Source organism: Scaptodrosophila lebanonensis, unplaced genomic scaffold (genome assembly GCF_003285725.1).
Source record: "Scaptodrosophila lebanonensis strain 11010-0011.00,11010-0021.00 unplaced genomic scaffold, SlebRS2 tig00000131-arrow-arrow-pilon, whole genome shotgun sequence".
Lineage (NCBI taxonomy): Eukaryota > Metazoa > Arthropoda > Insecta > Diptera > Drosophilidae > Scaptodrosophila > Scaptodrosophila lebanonensis.
In genome coordinates this window covers 599,128-620,263 of record NW_022060584.1, presented here as the reverse complement: position 1 = coordinate 620,263, position 21,136 = coordinate 599,128, and positions in this window count along the sequence as shown.

The following is a 21,136-nucleotide window of genomic DNA, read 5'->3' as shown; positions in this document are numbered from 1 at the left end:
CAGTGCCGACGCACAATGCTCGATCTTTGAGCGCTGAGTGGCTGTGTGCCCTCCTCATGCCATCTCGCTCATGCTGCTGACACATTGCCTTTGCCCGAGCGCTTGAGTGTTTTTTACTTTTCACTGCGCTGCTCTCCTCAACAGCAGGGCCGCAATTGAGTGAGTTTTTTTGTTGTTCCATTATTGTTGCTGTGCGGCAATTTTTTCGCATTGCATTTTAAGGGCGGCGCCTGGGTCTGGAGTCGGAGTCGGAGTCGCCAGGACAGCAATTTTAACGGCACTCGCAACGTAATTGCGCGCGAGTGGCAACACTGGCTGGCTGGCAGGCTCGCTCGCTAGCTGGCTAGTTGGCTGGCTGGCTGTGAACGCTTCCTGGAAGATTGCCTAGAGTGCTTCCACGAAGCGACTGCAGTCTTAACCCAATTTGAAAACACTTGATTGGGCGCCAGCACAAAATGTCCACTCGCATTAGCCTTGGCAGGGCAACAACGGCGGGTCCAGTGTATGGACAGCTATAAAGCCGCTGGTCTTTAGTCCAAGTTCACCCCAAAAAAGAGAAGAAATAAGAAGAGCAATACCAAAAAGGAATCACAGCAACACCCAGCCAAGTTTATTTCAGCATCCAACGAAGCTAGCCAGCAGACTGTGCAATTTTTTGGCCTGGCGTCTGGCGTCTGGTCAGCAACAACAACGATTATGAGCCCTACAAGGTATCAGGGTATGGCTGACTGCTTCGCGACAGTTGTTAACGTGTTTAATTAGCCCTGCAAATTCAATGAATTGCGACAGTAACAGTTAGGCTTAACAACATGCCCCAAGACAGCCGGAGGCAGACCAATAAGCCAGAGATTAATAAGTGTTGCCAACTCTCCCACTAATGGAGAAAGAAAATGGGAAGCAGACCAGTTGAAACATGACGGGGTTCTTTCCATAATGTAACATTCCGTTTTTTTCCTCAAGGCATTTATGTCTAATTAAACATTGCGAGACCAGAGCCCAATAAGTCAGTCAGCCAGTGTTACCATCTCTCATTAATAGAGAACGAAGCATACAATGGGAATGTGAGACAGAACCCTTGAATTCTTTCTTATAAGAAATAAATATTTTGGAATTTTACGTACGAGAACCCTTGAAACATTACAGATTTCATTAATTATGTTTTACATATTTTTCAGATTTATTCCAAATTTTTCCTTTGAATCAATTAAACGTATTTAGCAGTAATCTTTACTTCTTGACTTAAATTCAAAGAAATCAGCGGCTTAATAATCACACTTCTAATTGAGCTTTAATAAGTGTAACAAGAAGCATTTGAAAACATAAAATTCGATGTCGCAGATTAGAAACCTTCTGGAGCGGTAAAAACGTTCTAATACTTTTGAAACTCTTAAAGACACGAGAGAATAAATAGTTATGCTTATTTTTGAGATATTTTATAAGTATACCAAAACCCAAAATTACCTTTAATTTAAAAAACTATTGAAAATCTTGTTTTAAATTAAAAGCGTATGCAAAGATATATATCAACAAAGCCAAATTAAAAATATGTTAAATAAAACAAATATATCCAGTTATAAAGCCACGAAAATAATATTTAAATACGTTACGTTACTCAATAGATTTCCTTTATAAGTTTTTTTTTTTTAATATTGAAAAAGAGAGAAACTAATAAATTTTGTTCAAAAAAGCAGGTCTGGCAAATATTTGTAGAATTTTCTGAAAAAAACCAATGGAGTTTTCTCAATTTTAACAATTATTTGTCAAAGAAATAATTTCTATATTCTTAAGAATATAAGTATGTATGCAAGTTTTACTTTTTTAAACGAATTTTTCATTTGTAATAAATACAAAATGTAAAAAAATGGACACCACTTTTGCGATTTTCTCAAACTATAAATAAACATTTTATTTATTTTTTAATCATTTTTTTCTTTTTGTTTTGTTTAATAAAATTCTTATGTAAACAGGAAAGTTTTAAGTTTGTTGGATATTTCTAAGCATCTAATTTGAAATCAATAAATAAAAACTGGAGCTCGTTGCCTCTAAACATTGACTTTATTTCAAGAATTCTTAGAGACTCTAAAAGTGTTAGTATCTTTCTAAGCCTATAGCTAAAAACCAACTAAAGTTTGTTAATCCAGAAAAACCGTTTTCTGCATGAACTCACTCAAAAACTGGCTGCACAATCGAATTCTCAAGCCAGGGAAAGTCGAACACTGCCAGTTGAGAGTTGCGCGACTTTGTCAAATATTTGCGTAGCCATTTTGTCGTCCTGGCTGGTGGGCACCCACCCTCAGAAGCAGGACTCCCTGTGAGTGGCGCATGCGTCAAATAAAAACCACTCAATTAGCTGTAAAACCCTGCCCCAGTCCTTTCCTTCTGCTGCTCAGACACAACTGACTTTAATTGCTTTAAATTGGATTACAAACGGGAAGGGGGGAGGAGGAAAATGTATTTTTATTTGCCAACTCAACAACAATTGGCAAAAGAGCACTCAAAATTTCATTCATAAATACAGCGAGAAACGAGCTAATAGGATTATGGGCACACGTGCTCAATGTCAACTTGATGCAAATGCAACGGCCAGCCATGCCACAGCCAACAAGAGGCAACAGCCAACAGCGAAAAGCGAAAAGCCACAGCTCCACGTTCAAGACCACTCCAGCTTCAGCTTCAGCTTCAGCCCAAATGCCTTGCAACGTTCGACAGCGTCCGCCACTTCGACGACGGGAGACTTTTATAGTCTTGGCTTTTATTATTACTGACGGATTTCCGAGTCATTAGACAAAGTTATGTGGCGGACCACCGCGTATGTTTAAGCTACTTAAACGCGCTTACAGCCACCGCCCCTAAACACCCGCCCGCCCACGCCTCACAGTCGCTGCACACTGGTTCAGAGGTTGGTTCGCTATGAGACAAAAGACCCGAGCCAAGACGTTTTAGCTACGACTTGAATTTATTGATCGACATTTCCGATAAACGCCAGCTTGTAATACAAGCCAGAACTAATAAAAAGCACTTGTAATAAAATAAAATGCGTGCATGTTTCGTTTATTTGTTTATGATTTTATTTTTCACCCTTTCTTCAGTTTTCCTCAAACGCTTTCAAATTACTTAACAAAAAAGCCTTTTTAAATATGTTTATTAAATGTTTCACTTTGTTTGCCAACATACATAGCATTTGAAATAATTGCAAAAAAATCAGCAAGTTTACAATTGTAATATAACTATTATTATTGGTTATTGTCGACCGATTTTTTAAGATCGAATTTAATGTCCATTTTCAAGTTGTTTATTTTTACGACTATTTTATGGTTATTCGAAATATATTACAGCGATGTTCAGGGAGAAAAAAACATGTCAACACAAATATGTCGGGTCAGATTTCAATTAAAAGCTATATAATTTCAAAACAGCAAAATCTACAACTCTAAAAAGCCTTTATAGGATAAACAACTAATAGTTTAGGTAAATAGAAATGTGGCTATTACCAAAATAATATTTTGTATTGCCAACTCATTTCTTTATTTCATCCATTTATTTATTTCGCAAATTAAAAGTAAAAGAAATAGTAAATTGGTTTTTTTCTACAAGACAAGATTTTGCAGGATTTTTTTTATTTTCTTTTATTTTATTTTTATTTTCACTCAATTTCGTAAAACGAACATTTATATTTTAATTAAATGTTTAACACAAATATGGTGCGTCTCACAATTTATTGAGTTTCAATGTTCAGATAAAACAAATTCAATTAATACCTTATTGTTATTCATACCTTATGGCTTACCTTTCTATACCTATGAACATAGTAGCTTTAAAAATAATCGGAAAATAAGCGTTTATAATTAAAAGTTACATATTCTAATTAGAAAACATTAAGAACAGCTTCTCGTAGAGTATATAATATATTTTATTTTATAATTGTATTTTATTTATTCATTTTGTAAATATTCAATTAAAGAATATACTTTTTTTTTAAATACATAGACAACTTAAATATATGTTTTGTGATTATCTTTTTCGTGGTTCGCTTTAAATATAAGTAAATAATTTAAATGGTTTTCTTTTCTGAACGTATGTTGTTCTCGGCACAATCAACTTTCTTATTAGCTTATTGTTCTAAGGACCGGATGTAGGCCACAAACACAATATATTTTAAAAGATATTTTTTCAAAAGATCTATTCTCGAATTACTTTTAACACTTAAGTCAAACTACAATTAACATATATTTTAATATATTGATACTTGTTCAACTATTTTTGAACATTACATTTTAAAATTCTTAGAAAATGTTTCAAGTTTTTTAAAGACACTTACGTCAAGTAAGTAACATAAGTTTTTGTATAATATTTACATAAAATATTCGAAAGCTTTTTCACAAATCCTTATATTATTATTATTACTTATTTGTATAATTTATAGCCTTTATATATTTTATTTACATTTAATTCAATTTTGAAAAATGGTGTCCATATTAAAGCTCTACCTACACCTTAAATTTTAAATTTATATTTGATTTAGAAAATATAGTTTTTAAATAAGACGATAATGGCAAGAAACTTACAGAAAAGTGTTTAAAGAATATCTTTGAAGTCGGTTTGGCTGACTGCCTAACTGTTGGACTCTCTCTCATATAGGAAACTAAAATTTAGACTCACTTTACTAGAGTAAGCCACTACTTGTATAGCTGGCTAAATAGGGCTTAATAGTATTTTTTGCACAACATGTATTTTTATGGAATTGACAAACTTGTTTTGTTTAACTTGTAAAAATATATGTCCACTACTTGTGTCTTGCACAGATATTTAAGGACGCTCTTCTTAATCTGGAAGTATATAAAACCAATTGGTGGCATTTTTTGTATGATAACACATATTTGTTTGCAAATTATTTGCTTGTCTGACCGCAATAGTTGAACATTTGAACACAAGTTATTCAAAGTCCTTTACTACATCAAACACTTTTTGGATTCACTTTCCCAAGCCTTCTTGTAAGCTAACAGACATTTGTGTGCAAACTGTTTGCATGTCTGACCGCATTCCTGTTGTTTTAGCGCCCAGTGTGCAATGACCATTGGCACCAATTGTCGCCAAGTCGCGTACGTGACTTGCTCATGTCGCAATTGACAGGCACAGTGGAGGGGGCTTAGACTGTCAGCTTAAGGCTTAACAGCTCAGCATTTAATAAAACAAATAAACTGATAAACGCTGTAGACCAATGAGGCTGGAAAAGTGTGGCCAAGTGTGTGCGCCACCCGTGGGTTGTCGCATTAATTGTGAACTGCGACCCCGACCTGTGCCTGGGTCTGGGCCGTATCCGTACCCACACACAGCGTTCCCCGCTATGCCGCGCACCCACGCCACTTAAACACAAATCAATAACTTTATTATCCACCAAAACACAACAATATCAACAGCACCAGCAACAACAACAGCAACAACAATAACAGCCACCTTAACAAATCTTGTGGCCAGGCGTTTTGGTTTTACGAGCTGAAAAGCATCTTGTTCGACTGCCAGCCACAATGAGCGCCCGCTGAGCGCGTTAAAAAATCGACCAAGAGTTGGAGGGCCGAGTTCCCAAAACCCTAACCCTCCGCTTTACTGTTATTGTTGTTATTTAAACGGCGCTCGTGTGGTTATAATTTATGCCAATGGATTCTTATAGCGCCAGTTGACAGTCGCAGCCAGAAGAGGGGCGGACCCAGTGAGTCAGCCAGCATAAGGTGAAAGGGTAGCAAGTATGGGTCTTCAGCTCGAGAAACCTTGCTAGCACGCATCATAATTTGTAATGCATAAGATAGCCAAGATAGATACTCGCAGCTTATCGCAGCTCGTATCTTGTCCTTTGTTTTCTGCTTTTTGTCAGCCTAACTAAGGAAAATTGCTTTTTAAATTCAAGGTGTTGTTATGGCAAGGGCTTAACATTAGTCAAAGGAGTGTGAAATATAAACAAACAAGATTTTAGATAGCACGCAGAAAACCCTAATTCAGGTCTTTAATCGATCGAATCAATAAAATGTTACTGCAGCGGCAACAGTTACGATTTGATAAAGGACTTGTATCTATAGAGAGGAATTTTTAATTATTATTTGTTATACTATATTATTATATTTAATATTATATATTATTCATTTATAGATTGTATACCCCCTGTTTTTGCTGATGAATGTACTAATATCAATCAAGTCGTTGTTGAATTCGATTAACTTAGAATAGAAATTGAAAAGTGCTTAAAAAAAACCAAAAGAGATTTAGTTATTTAGTTTAAAAGGAGGACATTATTAAAATAATAAATTTTAGGCACAACTTTTTAAGCTATATAGCTTAAGAATTTTTTTTGCAATTTCAACTCTTTTAACAATTTTGAATTCGCAAAGAGGATGTTGCATTATTGAAGAAATAATGAAACTTGCTTTGAATTCTGTAAAGTTTTAGTTGTCATTGTGGCTGGATTTAATATAGTACAAATGTTCGCAATCAACACTATCTATTTTAATCAATAGCATTAAAAATAAAGCGTATGCCGAAATAAAGAACGTTCTGGCTCAGTGTGAAAAAAAAGAGTAAATACAAAGAATAATAATTAATTATGCTGCCGCATTATGGTTTCTCTTAATAAAATAATAGCTTCTTTCCCACTAACAACATTATAAACGTTTAAATTATGCTCGAAATTTATAATTTTTAAAATTCAAACAAGTCTACAAATGTCATTATCTACACAGGAATAAAGAAGAAAAAGAAAAGCAGGCAAGTTTTAAACAAACACAAACGAATTATGAAAAATAAACACGAATATTGTTCTTAAAATTTTGATGGGATTCAGAAAACTGGAGCGCAACAAACCTTATTCAAGCTAATCGAACCCCATAGACCACGTCTGATCATTTCAAGGCTAGTGCTGATGTGATATGGCAAGATCTGCAGCTCAACTCGATGAAAAGAAAGGCCCTTGATATCAGTCTAAATTGTAATTTTGAGGTATAGATATGGACTCTAAAACTCCAGATGATGCATATATTTATAACTATTATTACAATTACTATTATTATTTTTACTACTACTACTATTCATATTATTACGAATATTATTATTACTACTATTACTATCTCTATTACTACTATAATGAAGATGGAACTGATTAAGTAACAAGTTATCTCGGAGTCGTTTTCATTTCAAAAGTAAAAAGGTTGATAGAACCAACGCGTAAGTTGGATCGTACTAGAAAACCAAAACAAGCTATTTGGGATTGAATATCAAAAAAAAAGAAGAGGCCAGTAAAACACTCGGATTATTTCAACCCAACACAAATCCGTAATGATGATAATTCAAAACTGTGGATTTTCTGTATGGAATGTTATCAACTATCGTAAAGCTATCGTTATATCAAGCTGTTCAACCTTGAGGGAGATTTTAAAATAACAAAAATAATCGACATGGATTCGGTATAAGGAATGTCGGCAACTACATCATCATGTGCTTATTTTTTTCAAGAGATGTTTATGTGTCATTATTTTATTTGAAATAGCTTGCAGTTATGAATTTTAAAGACCCACGACAGAGCCAAGAATTATGAATAAGATCGTATGTGTTTTATAATTTAGAATACCTCTCAATTCATTTGCATATTGCTCCAAAAATGTATCATCTCTTCGTCATATTATAATCATGTACAAAATGCAATTGAAGCTTTAATATTTACGATTTATCTACATTGATAATAATGTAAATAATTCTACTGTGAACTCTGTTCTTATGCATCCACCTTACCGTATCTTAATCTCTCATCATATATTAATATTAAAATATCGTAAAATTTATTTTACTTACTAAACCGAAGTTGTATAATCCCTTAACTATTCTCTTAGCGTGCTTTTTCACTTTACCATTTTTTTTTTATATATTTTAGATATCATTAAAGGGGAGAACTAACACACAATGATTTTCCCAGCCATTTTTTTTTATTAATCACCAACACTCTACGCTTATACACACTCCCCCTTTTATTTGTTCTGCATTCTTCGATATGCCCCCAACACAGTCCTGAGTAAGCTAAACACCACGTACGAACTCATCGCATTCGCGTTAAAGTTTATTGACTTTTGCATTTTTTGACTTTTGTTATTATATGTTTTTGTGTTTAGCCATTGGCGCTGTGAACGGCGCCAGATTTCAAGACGGTCCCAGTCCCCCCACTCGACTCCATTCCATTCCAGTCCAGTCATATTTTCTGATAGGGTCAAGTGTCAGCAAAACAACAACAAAAAATAGCAAATTACACACATGAATATAAATAAATAAATGTCTGCCAGGCTGTGACAAAAAATAAAATAAAACAATAATAAATAGTAGTAGAGGGGGTATTGACAAGTCTGATGATTCTGATAATGATAGAACGGCTCTAATGATGATGAGGATGACGATGGACTTCTTTTAAGAAAGGGGTTGCTGTCTGAACTTGAATTTAATAAGATTGTAACGTTTATCTTAAAGGATTACCCAAGAAAATTTGGCAGCAATAGTTATATGTGCTTAGTAAGTTGTTAAACATAATTTGAAAATAAAAGTGTTCGTCAGAACAGTAGTTTCGATTATCAAAAACAAAAATGTTTTGTTCTTGCTCTTATGTAGGAGCTTTCTTTTAATACGATGAAAAACTCCAATACTAAAACAGACTTTTACCTTTCACTGTTTCTTAAAGACAATTTAGTACTAACTTCATAGCACTGCTAGTTAGTTGTTAAAGATTGTGAACATTTCAAATAATGGACAGCATAGCTTCTTCACACATTTCATTGATTAACATCGAAGTTCAATAAAAAAAAAAAATGTTCAAATTAATTAATGTACAAAAAATAAATTTAAGAAAAAAAAAAAAAACAACAACTAGGGAACTCTTTAAATAATCTACTGATTGTCAATTAAGAAAAATATGTACATTCTTGAAAAGAAGAATGTTATTTACTCATCAGTAAAAAAGCAACATTCTATATTCATATTCATTCTATTTTGCAACTGTATGTTTAAACATTAAATTGTAACAATAATTCCTATACAAGTTTTAAGCAATACTCGTATATTCTTGGCTTATAAAAAGATCGGGTATGATCAGGAATATGTTAATTCACAAGAATACTAAAACCGAACCAGCCTCATTAAAAGACTACGCAATAAAACAAAAATGGCCGCTTTTTGATGTTTTTAATTAATTGCTAAGTTGTGATAACTGCAAATATACTTCAACAAAATGTATTGATGAAAGATGAGACAAGACAATGCAATGAAATTCAATCAAATTTAAAAACAACCTTAAAGGCAACTTTATTTTTAGGTTAATAATAGTTTCATAAATAATCTATTCTATACGATATATCGATGACAAAGAGGAAGAAGATTGAATTGATTAAGAATTAAAAGCGTGAGCAACATCGCGAAAACATTGTGAAATTAAAGTGAATATATAGTAGTTGAGCCTCTATTATCTGGAGCTCTATAACTTGTATTTTTACAACATAGATGAAACCCTACGGCTCACCAAAATTCAGGAAGACCACAATCATATGCTCTGATTTATATTTGACCCGAGAAGTTTTCAAACTTAAATCAAGTTGGTCTCATTTATGTTATTAGTTTAATTTATGTTTGTTGTCTTTCTAACCTAAACCCGTGCTGCACTTCAAGATAACATCGCACAGACCTTTCCCAAAGCCCCATTTCATTGCATTTAATGGCATGCCAGAAATAGTTGAACTTTCTAAGACGGTGAATGGGAAACTATATATCAAATATAAATGCCACTGTTACTACAACTATAGCCCCCTTCGGTGTATTATGACATTCCAGCGTTCGTTCAGATGCTTCAGCGATTACAATTTTGTGTTTTGATGGCAGGTTTAGCTCATCGTCGTCGTTCATCAACTTGCCACGTGTAAACGACACCCAAATTAGAGGCAGATTATTTTATTGTACGTATAAGTATAGTATGTCTGGCGTGCGCGCGTTTAAGCCTAGCTGCTCTTATCTCTCGCCTTCCGAGAAGCAATCCAAAGCCACAGAATGCAAGCGAAGCAAGTGTCTGCTGCCCTCGGCTTCGGCTTCGGCTTCAGCTTCAGCTCGAGGCTACCTTAGTGTGGTCATTTGATAAGCTGTCGTGCGCTTATCACGGCCAAATCACATCCCAGTCTTACAAACCACGCGCTGCTCGCTCGTTTCCCAATCCAACTGCAACTCCTCCTTCTGCTTCATCTACTCCCAGTGGGTCAATTCATTGTCATGTTAATGTCGCCTGCAAGCCAAAATCAATTTGAATCATGGCGCCAGTTTAATGAGCCACAACTCCAGAAATCAGCATGGCACCGACCAATAGCCAATGCATACACTGGCCGAAATTTTAGTTCCATATTCACAATACTACATAACGTTAAGTCTCAGTAAGGTTTTGGGAACAACAGAGCTCATGAATAGAGTTTTTCTAATGCTTAATGCCTGACTGATATGCTGAAATATACGATTCTAAAAGAGATTGCAAGGAAAAATTTAAATATTTCTATCTCTTATCATCTATTATTCAGAAAAATACACTTTTATTTAGAAATGTATTTAAATCTCTTAAAAATCATTTTTTTATTCAATAAAGTTATATTTTTATATTAAATTCAACAAATTCCATATTTTAGATCTGATTAATAAAAGACATTGCTATTTTCAAGAAAATATTTATCACATTATTAATACTTTTCAATTTGAAATCATATTTCAAATAAATAAATCAAATAAATATCTTTAAAATTGTAATATATGAATAGTATCGTAATCGTACCTAAAAGTAATAAGGTGTTCATGACAGATGAAGCAACTATTGAAAAACCTTGTTGAGCGATATAAAATGAAGAACAAAAAAGACTACTTTGAATCTTATTTTTAATTGACAGAAATACGCTTCCCAGAAATATTATTTGAAGATTATAGTCTGTAAATATATCTGCGACTGGTATTAAGTTACACTGTACACACAGAGCTTATCTAATTAATATTCGATTGTTTATATTTCAGAGACTTAGACACAGTCATTCAAAGAAGAGAAACCAAACAACAGTGTTTCCGATTATCCAAAATATATTATATTTTTAATTTAAAAAAAAAAAAAAACATATTGCCGATGAAAATATATAATATATAGTAATATCGTCTTTTGCAATGTGTTGCTTTAAATCTGATTGGAATATAAACCTACAACGATATTGGCTCATCATCTTGCAACTCATCTAAACGAATCTGAGAGACAGTCTTTCAGAGAAAAGAAACCAAATGTTATTAAGGCAATCATAATGAGTTCAACTTTGCGGATTCTAATAAAACAGAGAATTTGTGTGACATGTAATGATTTCTAATCTTATCTGATTATTTATATACCAGGTTAATTATTCATTATATGTCTGATTAATATTAATAGTTTAGGTATAAGAAAGGGAGTCGGGGAGACACAATAAACAATATTCTACAACGATCACAGAAATGATAGTATGGACCACGTACAATTTTCTCTCAGTGCTCCAACTAACGTCGACGTGCAACGCGCAGCCAGTCCAAGTTAATTAAGTTATAAAAATTATATTTTATGCATACGATTTGCATTTTTATGAGCGTCAAATGTAACGTGTGGCGCATTGATTTATGGCAATTGAAGCGCCCCGTTCCGTCCAGCTGTGGGCGTTTGAAAGTGGCTAGAAAACTCAGCTGACAAATCGTTAGGTGTGACTTATGGCATTTTGAATGGCGATAAACGGGGCTTGCTAAGGGCAGCGACTTACCCGACATTTTTGCTCAACGAAAAAAATAAGTAAATACTAAAAACATCTCACCAATCTACAATTTCACAGACTGTGTCAAAAACTGGCAAACAATTCGCGTGCGCGCTTGCGCTTTTTAAAAAAAATATTTATATACTTATATACAAACACTTTTTTGCCTCGGATTTGAGGTGTTTCATCGCCGTAGTAGCAGCTCGAAACCATAAAAACCGCAAGATCAGCAGCGTATCAACAGCAACAACAATTTGAGAAGAGCAAACTAGTGGAAAAAAGTGACAATATTTTTTTACTTATTTTTATAGAAAATGCATATCATAAAAAATGTGTAATAGAGAGACGACACGAGATAATAATGTTCAGTCTCCTCGAATATTGTATGAGCTAGCACGAACAAAGGAGCATGCAATATACATATATTCTTCCCTAATGCATAATGATTAAACATTTTTATCGATAGTTTTTATAGACGGCTTTGGAAAAGGACATTCAGAACTTCTGGAGGGTAATTATACATTTTTTTGAAAGTATACATTTTGCTATTTGTTTCAATTTGTGTATCTAAATATCTTTATATATATTATTTTTATTTATTTTATTATACCAGAGAGTCGGGTTCTTTAGTAGATATTATTAATTTATTATCTTTTTTACTTCATAAGATCTAAATGGCATCGACAGCTTGGTTTGTCGATAAATAATAATATATATCAAGAATTAATATTTTTTTCATTATGTATGCAATAAACAACTATACCAGGTATAAGAATTACTCTGTTTTGTTCTTCGCTTCCTTTTGATCGGTTCATTAGAAGAGTGATGCTTTATAAAAGTAATTTTATTTCACCTTCTTGAGATGATCTTTATGTTCTGATTGGTGATTTGAATGTATTTTATACAAGACGATGTTTTAAAAATATAAAAATATAAAAAAATATCGTTTCATTGTTCATTAAAATATGATGTTTTTAAATGTTTATAAATTCATTGCAATTAAAGGGTATGTGATATTGAATTTTGTCGTTTAATATTATCATCTCTCATGGTTGAAGAGGAAAGAAATTTATATAATTCTTTAATTTAACAGTATGTCTTATGGGATGATTTTTCAAAAAGATGATGTTTTCAAATGTAATCATCACTCATCTACCATTTCACATTTCTCTTACGTTCATTTTTATATTTAATCAAAAATTATGTTATATGGGATGATGTTCTCCAATGTAATAGTCACTCATATATGAAGAAGGATAGATACTCAAGATGATGTTTTGAAATGTAAACATCACTCATCTACCATTTTAGATTCTCTTACGCTCATTTTAATCTTTAATCAAAAAATATGTTATATAGGATGATCTTCTTAGATTTAATAATCACTCATATACAAGTATGAAGAAGGATAGATACTCAAGATAACGTTTTGAAATGTAATTATCTCTCAGCTTACATTCATTTAAACCCTAAAGAAGTTTGTCTTATTGGACGATGTTTTTAAAACAATAATCGCTCATACTTGAAAACGAAAGAGACAGCCTTTAGTCAACTGCTTTACTACTTGTATATATGTATATTTAGGAACTATCTATTCTTCGCTTCATTTAATAATTTAGAGATACTTTTTACGTTTCAACATAATTTTAATAATATCACTTATTTTCAATAATGTGTTTAAATTTTCAAATATACTTTTTACATATTTAGTTATACATTTGGCAGAACAGTCATTTGTTTACTATAAACTTTCTTGAAAATGGAACGAAAACCCGTTCCATATAATCTACTGGACAACGAGATTTAATGTCTTTGGATTATACTGAGATTATTTTGATGTAGAACATGGCTTGTGTTATTTAACGAAAAACCAGTCCCATGCTTTATAATTCAAGGTGGCCCCACCTGCATGCATACAACTTATAAATGATTTACTTGTTCATTTTATAGAGCAACAGCAAACCGCACTGCCCTCCTAAAGGCATTTGTAGTAGACGAGTAGTGCACAGCCACAAAGGCGATGCTGCCGACTGAGATACTGGCAAACTGACAGCTTGGCATATTGACGGAGGCAGTAGCCGAGCAACTGCCTGACTGGTGGATTGGCGTTCTCGCTTGCACTGACCAGGCCGAAGGCGGGACAGAGATAGTCACTATAAATATATATATATTTTTTTATCATTTCTGTACGCTAGATTTCTTTATAATTCTTCTTTATTTGTTGCATGTTTTGACATTTTTATAGCTTCACCAACACGCTTTATGCTTTGCTGCACAAAGACAACGCGCCATAAGCCATAAGCGAGCTTTTCAAAATGGCGGCGCTCGCTGCAATCTTTACAACTGTAAAAAGGCGAAGTGTGTATGTAAAAAAAAAAAACAAAAAACAAAAACAATTGACATGCATATGTCAAAATTGATGCTGCCTGCGCATTGCGTGCAGCTGTCCGCTTATCGGCTCAGCACGTTTTGTCTTTAAACGTTTCGCAGCTACCCATTTTCTTCTGCTGGCCAGGCCAGGCCCGGACAGGACAGACCAGGCCAGGCGAAGGTAAGCCAAGCCAGAGGCACCTCTGTTGGCCGGCTGGCCGGCTGGCTGTTGGCTGTTGGTGCGATCCTGGAACACCCATTTAACAAGTCATGCGCTGCAGCCAAAACCATAAATATTGGCAATTTAACAGAGTCAACAGTATGGCACTCGACGGTGACGGCGGCGGCCACTCGGACTCGGTCCGTTCCATAATACACCTTGTCGTACACGATGCTTATCTCTTGGAATTTCTCGTGCGTGTTGGCGTGCCAATACCCCAAAAAAGAAATAAAACAAAATTTAAGTAAAAATGAAGCCAAGCAAGCACCTACATAGCATTGAAGCCAACGAAATGTTAATACCCTTTTGGAATACGCCGAATAAGTTAGTGGGCTCATAAATTTAAGGACAAGTTCTCAGGTGGTTAGACAATTCTACTGGTCAGTACTGCTTTAGGGAAATGAAAAGGCCTTTGATATATGCGATGCAAATATGAGGAGCTTTAGCTGATGAAAAGAAGTTGGAAAGGGGTTTGTGGTGAGATCAGTAGTTAATTGTTAATAAAAATCAATCGTAGAAAGAGGATTGGTTTTAAGGCTGAGAAGCTGCAGGATGTATAAAGGAGTTAATAATAATAATGTAATTCAATAGAACAATAATCTTGAAGATTATAGCAGTACTCTCGCCATTTGTTTTGGCAATTTACAAGAACGAAAATGATTCTCATCGATTTTCCCTTCCTACTTCATAATTTAAAATATTAAATACATTCCAATCTTTCAAGTTAAGTTAAAATAAAACCCGTGTTATCTTAAATGTAGAGATTCGGAATATTCGTCTCTTTGTTCTTGAGATGATCTTTACTTTTTGGTTGTTACTTAAGAAATATAATAGAAATAGAAGAGTAATTTTCAAAATGTATTCATCTCTCCCGTTTATTAATTCCCCTTTCGCAAATAGGCCACTTAATTAACTAAATAGCAACATTTTTCAAAACTCCTTGTAATTTCTCTATCAGTAAAATATTTTAATTATTTCCAATTTAAATAACATTGAAAGATTTTCGAAGGCCCTTATAGCTCAATAAGTTTTTATATTTGCTATATTAATCAGCATAATACTTTTTGAGCTTAAACATATCATAGTCATAAATAACTTTAGTAAGGACTATCACAAAGATATGGAAACAATATTGAGAGACTCAAGAGGTATTTATCTGTATTTGCGTTTTTTCCTTTCCCTTACAAACGAAAACAATTATTATTATTTTGAGAATTTTAAAATATTTAATAATTCTATGAATTATTAAAGATATTTTTGATTATGTATGTTGTATTTTAAAAAGTAATAACGCTGCTTAAATGAACATATTAAATGTTTTATTTGTTATAACATTGGAAACATAATAAAATCTCTAATCTTTTCTTCTTAATCGAAATTTTAAGGTATTTTTTATAATATTTTTCATCTTCTTGAGATAATCTTCTCCTTTTGTTAGGTACCATAAAAGTATTCTTTATAAGATGTTTAAAAATGTAATTATCTTCCAATACATTTTATAGTTTATTTAAGGGTACTTCACAATAAATGATGCTTAAAAATTGTTATCATATCCAGTGCTAGGCTTATACGATTTTAAAATAGACTTCTAATGCTATAGTATAAAATAAAAATGTAGATTTAAAAAACTTTGAAACTTTTTGAAGAACAATTTTATTGTAATATTGTATTTTTAAATGGTTAGAGACAATGCAGTTCTTAAGAAATTTTTAGCATTAATTTGAAAGACATGAATATGAAACTCACTCAACAGGAAAGACATCTTTTGAAGAAAAATAATGCTTAATTACTGGAAAAAATATAACGAACTATGAATGCATTGAAAACTCATTATATTAACGACTTATCTGGCCATTGTCGAGCTGATCAGCGAAATCAATATACCCTTTATGTGGTACTCCAATATTGTTAAGGAGCCTGCGCGGACACGCCGCTCTTCAGGAGCTGTCGCTGCTGGACGCGGGGCGTGTGTGAAAAATTAGCCGTGGAAATGCATGTTGCGGTTGTCGTTGCCGTTGCTGTTGTTGTTGCTGTTGTTGTTGCTGTTGTGCCTTGTCGCCATTTCTCGTGCTCCAGCTAATAAGCGCAACATGCTCATAAAATTTCGAAAGCTGCGCCATCGTTGCCCGACCTGTGTGTTTTATTTCGATTTAAATTGTACACGCGCTTTAAACATTTCCGTTGTCACATTCATTGTCAAAATAGGTGTGTGTGTGCGTGTGTGTGTCAGAGTGTGTGCGAGTGTCATTTGTTTTGCATTTACACGCATCATTAGAGCATGTTGTACATTATTGTACAATGCACGGTTTTATGACAAATTAATAACAGAGCCGCACTGCCTAGAAGACAAGCTTTCTATTTCCATAACCATTATTCCGCTGATGATGACACAGACCCTTGAATCAGCGCCATTGACAGGCCATATGCAGCTGATGTTGTTGTTGTTGCTGTTGTTGTTAGTTGGCAGGCCAACTGGTTGGCTGGCAGAGGCCCCACAGCGACAACAGCAACAACAACCAAAACAACAACAGCGAAGCATGGCACGAGGCCTGGGTCAGAGCGCGATGCAACGGATAAGCCTTAACCCTTGTGGGTACTGAAGGCTCTTAGTTTCCAAAAATAAACAGCCAAGAACGAAAATGCAACTTTGTAGTTTTAAGGACGACTTGTGTAACAGAACAAACAATTTTCAAATAGACAATTGGAAACTCGATTATTCTTTGATCTCGAATAATTTGAATTGTACAAAATTTTGGTATTACACTCATGTAATATATATAAGTATATAAATTTGGGATAAACAAATTATTACATTTTAACATTTTATATAATTTATCATTTTTTGAAGTACCTCTGTACCTCTTTGCACAAAAATGATATATATTTAAATAATAATAAACAAACTTTTAATTAAAACACCATTAACAAGAGGAGTCTTCTGTACTTATATATAGAACATTTATATACAAATATTTTATAAATAATAAAGGAAATTATTATTATCACGATCAAACTGTGACATACAACAATCGGATGTAACTGTCAAATTTAATTAATAAATTTCAAGAATTACCGGAGTAACGTGGGAGTGGGGGTGCATTAAAAAACCAACACCTTGCACAGATTGCAATAATAATGAGATCAAGGTGCTCATAAGGACGGACAGATAGGCAGTGCTAAATCGTCAAGTCTTGCCCCGCTTCCTCCAAATCCCCTCAAATATAGAAAGATTTAACAAACAAAAAAACAAAAGCAACTAACCCTACTAATGTTTATTGCTGTGAACAAATATTAATTTTAATAACAGACAGTCATGTGATGAATAATATAGACAGATCATAGAAAATTACATAGTAAATGAACAGTTCTACTGATTTATTATGTGCACCAGAAAGTATGTCTCTGGGTTTCTTATCTATTAATCCCTTGCCACAAGTTTTTTCTCGGATTTAAGTCGGCTAATTGCACAGGCCACATGCACACGTTAAGAGATCTACTATACTTTGTATTACGTAATTATATACAAGTATATTAAAAATAAATATATACATCTATAAATACCTAGCACTAGTTATTTTTGGAATATTAAATGTGATGATGATTATTATGTGTGAGATTGTTTCAAATATTTATTACGAAATACAATATAACATTTCAATTAAAATATAAGAGAGGTAGGGTGTTCGCACTTGGGATACAAAGGTTGCATTTAATGATAGAGTAGTCACTGTTTGGGTGCCTTTGCTTCAAAAACCTGAACATATTTCATTGAAGAGTTTGAGTTACAAACACATTTTAATAAGTCTATTATTTTCCGGTCTGAAAATAACTCAATGTAGATTTGTTTTTTTTTTTTCATACGGAGGTGGTCCTATTCACATTATAAATATCTAAGCACGATTATGTTTATTAAACCTACTCTTTATATCCCTTGAATGCTAACATGTATTTAGAAACTGGAAGTAAGAAATGTACGAATATTTAAAATATTCTACAGTTTAAAATATGATTTGCTTTGTTTTATAATTTAAACAAACGACATATTAGTTTTGAATTCGCTAAATTTAAAAAATATTGAATAGAATAGAGAGTATCATTTCAAGCATTATCTCAAGTTTAGAAAATGTTTATTTCTTTTTTTTCTCTATTTAAACAACACACAACGGTTAAAGCTAAATCCTAACTGATGGGTCCCCTGCCCCTCCGCTGATAATCTCCCCCCACCATTAATTGATAGCTATATGGCTAGTTTGTTGCTGTGCGTGTGTTTCTGATTTTCTGTTTGGGCCAAAGAGACAGACGTGTTGTTTTTTATGACTCTCATATTGACAATGAAAATTATTAGAATGTCGCACGTTTTGGGTGCTGTAATTTCATTAAAACGATGTCGCAACGACCCGCAGCTACATACATACATACTGATATAGCTATGAGGGTTTTCCCGGAATTCGACTGGCACAGGTGACAAACGCGCGATGCGTTTTATGGGCGACTAATTTATAAGCCAAATGGCTGGAAATCAACATACATATTGCTAGAGTAGCACAGACGGCTGATAATACTAAGAGTGGAGTAGAGTAGGGATGGGATGGGCAGGGGAGCATTCCCACGTGGACTGAGAGCAATCACAGCTGCTGCTGACGTTAAAAGGATGCCAAAAAGGATGAGGATGATGATGATGTTGATGTTGACGGCAACTAAAAGTCAAACAAATACCCTTGACTTTGATGCGTTTCGGGCCTCACAAATATTTGCACAAATCTATCGTGTTAGCGGGCGGAAGTGCACCAACAGCAACAACAACAACAACAACAACATCAATAATAACAACAAATACAGCTGTATTGTTTTTGTTGTGGTGTGGCGATGTCGATAAACAAAACTGGGAAATGGTTGCTGAGCAAATGAAGTTGCAGTTGAGTTCGAATTCGACTTTTTTTCTGTTTTCTTTTTCTACTTTTTGTGCGTGTGTGTGTGTGTGTGTGTGTGTGTGTGTGTGTGTGTGTGTGTGTGTGTGTGTGGAAAACTTGTGCGGCTTCTGTGCTGAGCCTGTGAACCTGTTTGACTCTGAAACCATGAATGAACGACAGCCGCGACTCCAGCCCAGCCGTATTGTCACTGTCAATAAAGAAATGCACTCAAGGTAACTTCCTACTTGGCGCATATCGTATTTCAGCACAACCTCTTCTTCTTTCGTTCGTTCATTCGTCCGTTGGTTCTTTCTTTCGTTCTTGCAGATTATTGCCTTGTACCGCTACAATAGCTCTACTCTCCACTCGCCTACTTGTGGGGACCTCACCATCACCCAAGTTGAGGGCCAAAGCCAGTCAACTACCGCAGACCGACTTTGTTGGCCATCCCATTCCGACATTTAGCGGTCAGCAGCAAATCAAAATGGCGGGCGTTATGGTGTTATGGTCAGCAGACAGGCAACGAATGTTGTGAGAATTTCCAATATTGATTGATTGAGCGGAGAGATGATGGAACAAAGACAGCTGTGATGCAAGCGAAGGGAAAAGTAAGTTGGAGTGGGAAAAACGCCAGATGTCAAGGCTAAGGAATATACTCGTAGGTTGCTCCTCCAGTCGGAATATTCCAAGTCGTTTAGCTAACCAATAGTTTCAGAAACTTACAAGCTTCATTGCTGCACTGAATTTTCAATCTTTTTAAATTAGTTTGTGAAATCGAATTTCGAACAACAATTGTATTTTATTTAAAAACACATACATGAAAACAATTTTAATAACAAAATAGCTACATAAGGCTCTGTCCCGTTGATGCAGGATTTGTAAATTTGTATAAAAACTGTTTTGTAATCTTTAGGCCCAAACAAAACCAGTACCTTTATATATCCATCAACATTTTTCTTGTGAAAATAAATCCGAAATGGAATTAAGCCAAAACAAGAACCAGAACAAAACCCGTATGGGTGTTTATTTTACGAATTTCCATACTTCCCCACTTTAGTCAGACTTATTCAGTGAGGCTGCAGTCTTAGGACTTGCAAGTATAACTAATAAATTTTCCTTTATAATTTAACGTAACTTTATTTAGTATTGCCAGTTTTTTTATTCTGAAGTTTAATCTTAATCAATGCATTATATCATATAGCTGCCATAGGAATGACGCTACAGTAGTTAGGTTTGATACCAAAAACTTATTTGCTCATAAAAATATTGTAAGTTAAGTATTTAGATCTTTTCATCGAGTGCCTCACACACACACACCATATAATCTAAAAGTTCATCAAATCCGCTTCACTACATCACATAGCTATGATAGAAAATATCGCTGCAAAAAACAATCTTAGTTCTGACAACATTTCTATTTATTTCCAAGTTGAGTCATTTTTAGTGTCTTACTATGATCCGAAGTTTTATCAAACGCGGCTAACTATGTATGTACTTGTATATCATAAAGTCTGATATGATCTGGTATTTACGAGTTTATAATGACTCATGGTGTTCTGAAGTATTATAGAGCTAAAAAGGTTTTGTTTAATGCGATTTTTTAACCAAATTTGAAATTAAGGAGTTTTTTATAATAAAGTTGCATCACAATCGGTGCACTAAAAAGCTGTTATATTTTTATATAATTATAAATTTACTAATCATAAATGTTCGCTATAATCTTTTTTATTATTAAAATCGGTTAACTATGTAATGTAAGATGAAAAGAGGGAGCGAAGAGTGCTTTCAAGAGTCAGACTGGCCGTTCCATAGTAGATTTGTTTTTTCTTTTT